Source organism: Nasonia vitripennis, chromosome 5 (assembly GCF_009193385.2).
Source record: "Nasonia vitripennis strain AsymCx chromosome 5, Nvit_psr_1.1, whole genome shotgun sequence".
NCBI classification, from domain to species: domain Eukaryota; kingdom Metazoa; phylum Arthropoda; class Insecta; order Hymenoptera; family Pteromalidae; genus Nasonia; species Nasonia vitripennis.
In genome coordinates this window covers 16,960,107-16,972,261 of record NC_045761.1, presented here as the reverse complement: position 1 = coordinate 16,972,261, position 12,155 = coordinate 16,960,107, and the positions used below count along the sequence as shown (strand labels likewise).

General features: G+C 37.6%; 2 long non-coding RNA genes across 2 annotated transcripts; one reads left to right on the top strand and one right to left on the bottom strand.

Annotated features, from left to right (window-relative positions):
* Positions 1-3,708: 3,708 nt before the first annotated feature.
* LOC116417758 lies at positions 3,709-5,440 on the bottom strand. Its single transcript, XR_004228020.2, has 3 exons — positions 5,037-5,440; positions 4,218-4,920; positions 3,709-4,144 (listed from the first exon to the last, which is right to left on the bottom strand). It is a non-coding gene; the product is annotated as an uncharacterized LOC116417758 (long non-coding RNA).
* On the top strand, positions 5,114-10,317 carry LOC100679325. The gene is made up of 2 exons (XR_511876.4): positions 5,114-5,498; positions 5,942-10,317. It is a non-coding gene; the product is annotated as an uncharacterized LOC100679325 (long non-coding RNA).
* The last annotated feature ends 1,838 nt before the right edge of the window (positions 10,318-12,155 follow it).

The window sequence follows — 12,155 nt, the reverse complement described above, 5'->3', positions numbered from 1 at the left end:
TCCCGCTGGTGTGTGCGTAGGCGTCCGTGTGCGAGCTGAGCGGGCGTGACGCCCACGAGCCAATGGCGTCACTACTCACCCCCTCGCTCCCTCGCTTACGCAGCGACGACAGAGCAGATATACACGACGGATCTTCCCTATGACACGCTGAAATTTCCTGAATGCCGCCAGTGCTGCTAGTATTTCCCAGCTCGTATACGTGTGCGTGCGTATGCGTGGGTGTAGCGCGAGATACATATAGGACAGGGACGAAATGACGTGTGCTGTACTGGAGGACTTTTGCGTCATTCTCTCTCGCGCGCGCGTACCTCTACTCGTCCTTCTCTCACTTGTCGAGACGATTATGCACTTTGCAGCCGCGGTACAGCGTCATTGTACATACGCACGTGTGTAGATAGCTATACGCATACGCGCGATCAATTGCGAGAGATTGGCGAACGTTGACGCTGAGCGCGCGAGAACGCTTATCACCTTGACTTTTATTGTCGCGGCAATTTATATCTATGCTTTATTTTAAATTCCCCCCACCCGATGCAGTGCACACTCCTGGTCAGTGTAAACAGGCTGCGTGGAGCTATAAATTTGGCGTTTTTCTGCGCGGGGCTATCGTTTCGAGATTATACGAATTCATAATTGCACGAATCGCGCTCGTATCGGTGTAATTTTTCACGGCGAGACCTTTTTTGCGTTCGTTGAATTTAAACTGCACTTTCACATCAAAAAGCTCGGGGAAAAACAAGTGCATGCACTGTATACAGCTCTCGAAAGTTTCACCCGGGAAAAACGAGGTCGCTGTAGTAAAATTGAAGTCTCTGTTGTTTCGAGCCCCCGCAGCCCGGAGTGACTTCCGCTGTTTGAACTTTGGCATATTTAGAGTGCCGCCCATATAGGCACGTCCCTTGTGAAATAATCCTCTTTGACGTGGGAGCTTATTCGATTTTTTAATTGAAGAAGAAAACACTGAGTGAACTATCAGCTTCTCCGACGCCAGGTATATAGCCTTTCCACTAATGAGGGGATAATTTAACCAAGAGTTGGAATTAAACCCACCCCCCTCTCGATTCGCCGCCGCATTGTTCCAGAGCCCCTTGAAAGAGAAAAAGCTCGCGAGCGAAAAATATGAAAAATCACATCCCTCGAGAGGAAGAGAAAACGATCTCTCGTCAAACGACGCATGAAAATCCCGTCGTCTCCTCGACATATCGGCCAATATAGCAGTGGCAATCCTCTGAAGCGTATGTGGGCCAGCGTGATTTATCCCCCAACCCCTGTATATCCCGTGCGCTCGGCTGACTGGAAAAAAGCTCTAAGAAGGTAAACGCCGCCGCGTAGTAGCATACCTCGAAGGAAAAGGAGCTGCTGGCACACCCTCGCCTCGAGCTTCCTGCATATACATATACGTATACACGGAAAGTTCGCGCGCGCGGAGGAGGGTCTCGGTAAAATGGACGCCGACCAATGAGAGGCTGAGCTGCGCAAGATGGCCGACAGGGAGGACTTGATCAATACTTGGCACGCGCGGCCTTCGGGAGGGTGAGGGCCGACGAGGCCTCGCTAGCTCTCTCTCTCTCTCTCTCTCTCTCTCTCTCTCAAGCTCTGTTCTCTGCAAGCCGAGAGGGTAATGTTTGTTCTTTATACGTATGTATATACGGTCCCGTATACCCTTATACGTCCTATAAGTATTATACGGGAGCTTTTTTCCCTCCTCCTTTCCCCTCGCGCTGCGTTAATGCAGACGGAGCTGAGCGACGAGTGTATACCGTACCTATACCTACGGAAAAGAGAGGCTCGCTCTTTTTCATTAGACGCAGCGTAGTGGTGCGCTAATGCCTAAGCGCGCACTTCGCAGCCTCGAGGGCTGCTCTCTGAGCTCTGTTTGCTTTTGGCGTCTGCGAGTTTTTGTCGGGAGACATTAGACGCTGGGGAGAAATTATGGTTTTGTTTTTGGAAGTTCTGTAATTGGAAGATTCGAAAAACAAAAGTGATATCCGTTGTGTTACGTTTTTCGAGCTTTACTCTCGCTGCACGTTTCGGAATCACGGAAAAGTTTATCTTCGAAACTCGCGTTGGAATAACATGTCTGCGGAGCGAACTTTGGTTAAACATCGTCTGGAATTAAATTTACAGCATTCATTAGCAACTGGTTCAATGTTTACAGTGGTATTCGAAAATAAAACGAACGTCCCGCGGCGTACAACGGACAGCTCGAAGATTACTTGAAAAAAAGTTAAATTGCTAGAAAAGTTCCCTCTCTCCCGAAAGTAGACGTGCAAGAAGGATCTCGTCGGATGCCTCGGGAAGAGCGAAAAGTTTTATCATCCGCTTGCGGTTTCCCCGCGCGCGGTTCGCAAAAGTTCGAGACTAGTAGTATGCCCGCGTGTACACCGATGATTTAATGGTACGCCGAAAACGGCCGCATCGATCGTTACGAAACTTTGCGATGAAAGATCGACGCGGGATATCGAGGAGAGAAAAAAAAAGAAGTATGTGTATCAGGCGCTATCGTGACGAGCACGGCTATAAGGCGCGCGCCTTTAAACTCATTATCATTTTAAATGAAGCCCCGTGAGAGATTCCCTGGCGTTATACTAACACCATTTCGTCGTGAATGGGAGGATAAAGTTTGCGATAATTTCGCTGTAACAACGCTGATTATCGCACGCGCGCTCCTGGAAAAAAAACGAGGCAAACTAATTTTCTCGGAGAAAAAATGACCCCGGATGGCAGTTTCGCGAAATGGCCGCGCGCCGCACCCTATACTCGTCCTCGTCCCCGCCGGTACGAGGTAATCGAAATCGTGACGAGAAAATAGAAAGTTTAAGTGCGAGGGACGAACTTTTTTAAGTGTCTATGCTGATACTTTTTTTCGGGGAATATAACGCCGCGTAAGTTTCTGCGCTGCAATTTCGTTCCGGCCTAATAGGCTGGCCTAATGATCGCTTTTCCACTGCAGCTGACAGATAACAGCCAACTTTCGCTCAATATCACGCGCTGATAAAAAAATTCATATTTTCCCTTTTGCTTCTTCTTTTTTTCTTCGTATATATCGGGTCATTAATTATACTCGAAAATCCCAGAAGAAATGGACGATTTTCTCGCACGGTTACATCCGTTGATGGAAATCGAAGTAGTAACTGTACAATAGATTCCAATTCCGCGAGCCTCTATATATCTGTATATTTCGCTTTCATTGAAATACTGATGCCGGCTTGTTGGACGCCGTCCAACTAGCGGAATACATTCCTGCTCCCCAGCAGCTGGGCCACCGCATATCTCTACCGTTCGCAATCTTAATTGTGCGAATCTGAAATTCCGACAACAAATGGTAACGATTGTTGCAGGTTCTTTGTATAGCTTCGTTGCGGCAATGCGCTTCGCGAAAGCTTCATCTTTGAGGATAAAACTTGAATTACAATCATGGATAACGATTGAGATCTAATTAATCATCAACTGACGTCCTGCTAAGTTTGTAGAAGCATTAAATCATCGCTGATCTCGTGACGGTGTGTAGTTCACTGTATTTGAATGTGTCACGCCTAATAATACAAATATAAGTATTCCACAATAGAAGGCATCGCTCATTCTTCTGCGATTCTCGTCGCGATGTCTGCATTCTATAGAGAGCGGCCTCTTATAGGAAATAAAGGTTTTTGGTCCTCTTTAAAAAGTAAAGTAATTGCGAAAAAGAAAAATTGTTTGTATTTTACAGGAGACTTGTAAACAAACAGCTTTATCGTCGTGAAATCGTTTATCTTATTTATTTTGATTGCGCATTTTACTTGTGTGAAGGATTTAAATTGTCCGCGTTTTACCTTGTACAGCATGCGCTGCACATTTGCATCACCTATTCGCTTTTTGCGCATTCGATGATTCTGCAGTTTGAGGATGTTCACGAAGCTATTCGATTTAAATAACAATGGGATTTTACCAAAATGCTCCAAGGAAAAAGATTTATCGAATTAATTAAATCTGTTTGAATTAAAACTTGGTTTACTTTATAGAATTATTACATTCTTTGTTGGCGTACCTTATCTGATGTTTACCAAGAGTTTGATTTTTACCGAAAAATTCGATAGACATATTTGATATCATTGCTACACTGTATTAAAACTGCGCAATATCCAGTTGAACATACAAACTGTTTCTGAGAAAAGAAGAGAAGTACTGAGTAAAGTAACATTGAAACTATAAATTATGATTAGCAAAAAATTACGTACGAAATTATCAGTCAAGCATCAACAAAATCATCTGGTCTACTGGTGGTCTTTCGGATAAATCAACAATAACCTAAATTGTCCCGCAAGCACAATTCAATGCTATATTTATATAATTTTTTATCGTCGAAAGTTGTTGCAAATTTTTCAGCTGGCTTTTGACACATCAAGGTTCAGCTGACACTATCAAACATAATATCGCTTGGCGCCAGTCTGGACAGCATTACTCTCGGTAGAAATGTTCGTTAAGTCATCAATTAAAAAAAGAAAGTCATAACATCGACATGATTTATATCGATCCCAAAATTCCACGCTATCGCCAGATTAGAAGCACTGCGAACTAATTAAATCAGCTCTTGCTCGCGAATTCTTACGTATTCTCGCATAATACATGCAGAATCTCGCAGCAGCGGCGAAGTCACCAATATAGAATCCTTACACAGCGCAATCTTCCTCTCATCAGCATTCCCCGCAGCGAGCACAGGACGTACAGTCCCACGCTGCTCATCCCTCCCGAAGCGTCCAATAAAACATTTTCCATGTATCCGCAGCAGCAACACAGCCGAGAGCCGTCTGCGTCCCAACTTTTCATCCGACAAAACTTCCATCAGCAGTTGCAAGCTCTCCTGCATTCGAGGATAAACCGCATCACCGTATCATCCTCGCTTTCCGCAAGAATCACTCCTCCTCTCCCTCACTACCCTCGCTGTCGACAGAAGTTACACGGGATAGCGAGTGAGTGAGAGAGAAAGAGAGAGAGAGAGAGAGAGAGAGAGAGAGAGAGAGAGAGAGAGAGAGAGAGTAAACGCAAGCCGGAAATACCTCAGCGGCGCTACCGGCTGTGCAAGGGACGGTATCGCGCAGGCGGTGGCTGCTGCGCGGTATTGATTTGCCATCACTTTCAGATGACGCCGGGGTTGAGGGAGTAGGCGGCTGTGGGTGTGTGCTGGAGGCCGAGCTTCGCTCCCACCTTCGTCGCCGCTCGGCCAGGCTGCGAAGGGTTTTCTTGCCCGGGCATGCGTCGTGCCGCACCGCCGGCGAGACGCTGGATCCGCAGCCCTTATAGAGACTCAGTCCGGCGAAGGCCTCGTCGGGGCTCGGATATATCGAGCGCGGAGCTTGCTTGCGGTGTTGATTCTTCGCCCTTATTTGACGAGGCCGAGTATTCTTTTTCCTGCCGATCGTTCGAGGGAGCTCTGGAGCGAGTGCTGACGAGAGGATGACTGCTGTGCGGAGGATCGTGCGAATTTGAAATGTACGGCAAGCCGTTGTTCATTGAGATGGGTATGTTTGCATTTTTTGACTGAAGTTTTTTTTTTTAATCCGAAGATAAAGGATCTTTTGTATTAGATAATCTTATGGTAATTGTGCAAATGCGAGAAAACTCGCGTATTACCGGATTGATCGCTTATACAATTTCCAATTCCCGTCAAAATCATGAATCGGCAAGTTTGTTCTGACATTTGCACACAGAATTAAAAAATTATAGGCAGCAATAGTTTCAGCCAAAAAATATTTTCGTGCGCTTTAATGACGTTTCAAAAGTATAATTTATCGCTGTTTTCAATACTGTCGAGTTTTTCAATATAGATATTTGAACAGAGAAGGCAAATGCCGAATTGAATAATTTAAAGTAACCGATAAGTTTGCGTTGTAAATTATTGCTGTATGTATTATCAGTTTTAAAAATACCTCACTATCACTATTTAAAGCTCAATTCTGCACAGTGATAAAGTGCGGGGCCAATAACTTCAACTGCAAAAACGCAGCCAGAATGTTCTCATTGGCTCACATGGACTATGGATTGCCATTTTGGAGAAGCCGGAGCAACAGGAAATTGTTTAATACCGACGCATACGTATTCGAAATCACTTAAAAACGTTGTGTGAACTTTGTAGCTTTTATTTTTTATCGATATTTTGTTAATTTTTTCCGCAAGGTTGTACTGTCCTTAAAATAAAAAAAATATGGGCTGTTTTCGGAACGTTTAGAAAATCAACCAAAAAAAATTATTTGTAAAAGACTGGTAATTAATGTACAAAGAGTGTTCAGAGAATAAAGAAAGAAGAAAATCGCGGTAGCGCACGAATTTACATATCCCATAGCGTTAGACCATGGTCTCGGACCCCCTGTGTCTGGGCCTTACAACAAAAACTTTCTCTATAGCTATGCTCCACATTCTGTATTTTAAATCGATACGAATTTTTTGGCTAAAGGCTTCTAAAAATGTTTAATATAATGTATAAGTCAAATGGATGGATGTAGAGTGTGAGATGTGAGACATAATGGATGTTTGATGTGTATGTTTAAAAATATAATTTTCGCACTTGTATTTATAGCACTGCACATATATCTACTGAACACAAATAATTTTAGCACTAAATATTTATAGTACTGCACGTATATTCATTGCACCAATATCACGTAAGCACTTAACATTGACAACATTGCACGTATATATGCAAAGCAAATTATTTCGGTAACTATTTTTATGCGCGTAATTCTATCGCACAAATAGTTTGAGCACTTATCGTTAATGACATTTCATTACAACAATTATCATTTAAGCACTAGGTACAATTTATAGCACCTCACATGTTCTCAATGCACAAATTATTTTACCCCATTTTATTTAGCACGTAATCGATTTTTAATGCACAAATTAATTTAATACATTATTAATAGTATTGCGCATATTCGTCATACACTGAATCCTTATGTACTCATTTTTAAGTACATATCATTTATGCAGCACTGCACATATTTCCAATGCACCAATTATTTTTGCACTTATGATTTATAGCACTGCATAAATTATATGTCAAAAGTTATATTATATTAATGCACAAAGTTTTACTGCATAGTTATTATTTGTTTACAGGAAAATTTTTTACAATTTCTTATAATGTCGCATATATTTTTCTGCACTTATTATGTATACCACTGCACTTATTCCTAATGCACCAATTATTTTAGCCCTGATGATTTAAAGCACCGCACTTATTCCTAATGCACAAATTATTTTAGTACCTTATTTGTTCTTAATGCACAAGTTATTGTAGTACCTTACTTATTCCCAATGCACAAATTATGTTAGCACCTCGCTTATTTCTAAATCACAAATTATGTTAGCACCTCGCTTATTTCTAAATCACAAATTATTTTAGCACCTCGCTTATCCCTAATGCACAGATTATGCTAGCACCTCGCTTATTTCTAAATCACAAATTATTCTAACCCTTATAATTCGAAGCACAGCACTTATTCCTAATGCACAAATTATTGTCGTAACCTACTTATTTTTAATGCACAAATTATGTTAACACCTCGCTGATTCCTAAATCACAAATTATTTTAGCACCTCACTTATTCCTATAATGCACAACCTTTTTCAGTTCTTACAATTTATAGCACCGCACTTATTCTTGCACAAATTATTTAGCTGCTTAGTTGTTGCTAATTGACAAATAATTCAAGCACCTCGCCAATTCTAATGCACAAGTTATTTTAGCACCTTAGTTATTTCCAATGCACAAATTATTTTGGCACCTATAATTTATAGCACCTCACATATCCTCAACACACAAATAATTTTACTACTTCATGTTTATTGCCTCCATTTTTAATGCACAATTAAATTTAGCACGTATATATGGGTATATACAGCTGATTTGCAAAATACAATTTTATCTTTGTTTCTATGTTGTCTAAAAATAAACAATTAGAATATCTGTATCATTTTATGTTGACACTAATCATTTTCAAAAAATTACATTTGAGATTTTATCTATAAAATTTGATTAACATTTTAGACGCTGGACAAATTCTACACAAAATAATTCGACACAGGAAATCACTGTACGGAAAAATTCTACACAGTTATTTACTTCACGGAAATTTCCTACACAAATTTTTGGTAATTTTAAATCACCGATAAACTCTATACAATCGTATAACCTATTGTTGTCAACAATGTATAACAATAGGTTATACGATAGTGCTGAGCTTTGCGGTGTAGGAGAATTACCGAAAATGTGTGTAGGGAATTCGCGTAAAGTAAATAACTATGTAGAATTTTTCCGTGCAGTTATTTCCTGTGTAGAATTATCTTGTGTAGGGTGTACGGTTATTTTTGTGTAGAGTTTGTCTGGCGTCACATTTCATGAATGCAGTTATTACTTGCTCAATCACTCGTGTGATACAAAACTGCCAAACAATGCATTTGAAAATCAAAGAATAATCATATTCTACAAAAATTTTTATTGACGGTTTAACTATAATAGCCACTTTATTCCCTGAAAAGCGGGACTAAAGTAGTGTTTTATTCCCTCCCATACAGCACGAGTCGGAGTCGAGTGCTGAAAACACCTCACCAGAGTCTGACATAGCTTTTATTCCCGTGTTGCACACCGTGTTTTTTCCAACAAGGGGATGAAAGGGACTTTTTATGCGTGAAAGTTAGGTAGGAAGTCGTGCATTCCAAGTCGTGCACGAAAAATTTGAGAAATTTGAAAAAATTAAAAAATTTGAGAAATTTGAAAAAATTAAAAAATTTGAGAAATTTGAAAAAGTCAAAAAATTTGAGAGAATTAAAAAATTTGAGAAATTTGAAAAAGTCAAAAAATTTGAGAGATTTAAAAAACGGGTATCAACAAAGCGGAGAAAATAATTTTCTCCCTGATTGAGCTCAAACTTTTTCTAACACGCTTGGAATGGACGATTATCTACGCTACTTTTAGGCATGAAAAAAGGATTATTTCATGCGCGTGTTGAGAAAAGTTACTTTATTCCCGCAAGTGCGGGAAAATTTTTTGAAAAAATAAAAAAATTAATAAAATTTTGTAAAAATTAAAAAATCAACACCTTTTTGGAAAAATGAAAAAATTTTAATTTTAAAAATGTTTAAAAAACTTAAATTTTAGAAACTTGAAAATTTAATTTGTATTGACGCAAGTCCCACTTTTCAAGGGAACGAAGTGGCTTCACAGTTAAGTCGTGAATAAAGTTCTATATGCAACACGGGACTAAAGTCGATTATTCCCTCAGGTGATTACTGACGTTGCTTCGCTTGGGCAGTAAATCCACCAGCGGGAATAATCTACGACTTTAGTCCCTTGTTGCATAATGTACTATTATTTATTTCTTGATTATACTTATAGTATTTATAAATTATATTTAATTTTTAAATATTCGCTTCTAGGCTTAAGATTATCCATTATGCCCGGTTCACACGATGTACTATATTTTTCTCAATATGATTATCAAATCATGCAAAAATTGTATATTATTATTATAAATAAAATTATTATTCTGTGTTCGGTTCTCAAACACTGGCCCGTACCTCGAAATTTTACGACGGGTGAACCTGGCAAGTGTGAACTATGTGTGTATTATGCAATAATGACTTCAAATCCGGGCGCGATGTGCAAATCGACGATTAATTCATATAATTTGTCGTGCATTCGCCATATAGCGTGACGATAAGTACAATTATTCTTTTGCATCCTAAAATTCAATAATTGTTATGATTGAAAGATATGATGTATGCAAATTGATAAATCGACGAAATCAACGTCTTCCAATTTAATATTAAGAATAAAACGCTGGTGCGTTTAAATAATGTATACATTAAATGATGTATTCATAATAAATTTAAGTATGTTATTCAATAACTTTTGGGCGAAAGTTATGAATGGAGAATGTCTCTGAAAGATTGTGTGAAACTCAAGGTCGTTTTGAAATTTTTAATATAATAAGACTTAAAGATTTGAACAGAAATATTACTACGTGTGAAACAGGTTTATAGGAAACAATAATGCGAAAATAAAATAATTTTAATAATTGCATCCAAAAAGTTGTGACGTGACAATAAAACGTAGTAATTAGAAGCGCTTATGCGATTTTTACTAATTCTCAAAGTTATGTAAAAGTGTTATCTACATATTGAACTAAGAATTATATATTATTTATAAGACTAGAAAATAAGAAATACTGTGAATTGTCGAGTTTCAAATATCGCTGTTGCAGACAATAATTATTATAAGAAAATTATTAATATTATAAGAAATAATATTAATAAATACCAATTTGATATTAAGGAAAATTCTGTGTATGTTATTTGTTTTATATGATGATTTTTATGTAAGCTTATATTTAGTAATCATGACTAATTCGTCATACAACTTTTTATTTTAATTTAGAACAATATTTCCCGTTCATGATCTTCTCAATCTAAAAAGAAACCATTTAACGCTACGATTAATAGATATAACGAATAAAGAATAATAAAATCTTATTGTAAAAACTGAGTTTTTGATCAATTTTCGGACACATCTTATCCTAAAACATTTCATTACTTATTTATTGTGTGTTGTAAATTTATTTATTTATTTAGAATAGCATATTTCATCAATATTTTTATATTATAGTTTTAAAAAATCTCACATGCTTCAAACATGCAAGAAAAGTAAAATTTTTTTTAATTAATTCTAAGGTAAAATGCTTAGTACATGGACAAATTTTGAGGAAATCTCAGAAGCTCATTTATTTCACATGGATAAATTACATAATATCAGAAACTTTAACACTAACGTTTGGCCAACACAATTAACTTTCAATTAAAAAAACTAGCGCCTTGCCACCTTGCACCGCTTCGCGATTCAACACTATCATCAAAACTACTGGAAAATTAGTAACTTATTTGTATTTGTATCAATTATTTATTTTTGTTTGTAGATATTCTTAAAATATATCTTATTTTAATTTTATTTTATTATAATTTCAGATAAATAATATAACACTTTTGTATCGTAGTTTTCAAGAGGAAGTAAACAAAAGGATGATATTTCGTTTGTAGGATTTCAATTAGAATATTAGAAAATTGATTATTTAGATATTTAGCATAGTTTAGAGGGATGTAGTAAGCTACTTAGAGCTTTTCTTTAATCTCAGCAATTTTCTTTATTGAGTTTAGGTTTTTCTAGTTCAGTATATACACTTAAGTTTTGAAAGTGAATTGTACTGATTCAGCTTAAAAGATTTAATTAATATAGCATACGTCGTTATATGATGCCAAGTTACACGGATTGTATTCGGCGATTACGTATTTCCTAAATTATGCATTTTTTATAATTTAATTAAAAAAGTGGTTTAATTGTGTATATATGTATGAGATAAAGGCCAAACTATAACTTTCAGCTTTTAATAATATAGGAAAATTGCTGAAAATAATTGGGTTGGATGGGACATGTTGCACCGAAGTTATTATTGAAGTTATGTGTCAAAAAATCGCTTATAGGGTTGTGTATGTCAAAAAGTGTTTTAAAAAATGTTTGCCACGGTAAAAAGTTGTATTTTGAAAATGTTTACAACTTTTACATTTAACATTTTCATGTAAAACGTAAATCCGTAATGTTTTATGGCAAATAATTGGTTTTTAGCTGTAAAAAATCGATTTTAGGCTGTAAACTCGAGTTATAAGTATTTTCATGATTTGATGTCAATAGAAAAAAGTTGTATTTTTCAAAGATCTACAACTTTTCCATTTAACTTTTTTTTGTAGAATGCTTGGATTTAAATTTACAGCCCAAAAACAGTTTTTAGCGATTTTTGAAGGTGGCCGCATTTTGTATATATGTTAAGAATCAGGCCCAAAATAGGACCGTCAGCATACTATTATGAGACGAGTACTCGTCTGCGGCTCGTAAACGCCCTCGCCTTCGGCTCGGGCTAACTCGCCTTGACTCGTGCTGCAAAATCCACACTCGGCCTAAAAAAGCCCACTTTACGCCCTTGGTACACAATATACTATTTCACAATCACAAAAGAAATCTATATGCAAATTATGAGCTCTCTAGACCTGTTAGTTTTTGAATGAGAATAAATGCAAAAATGGAAAAACAGGTATCGGTCTCAAAATCTTTCACAACTATTAAAAGTCAA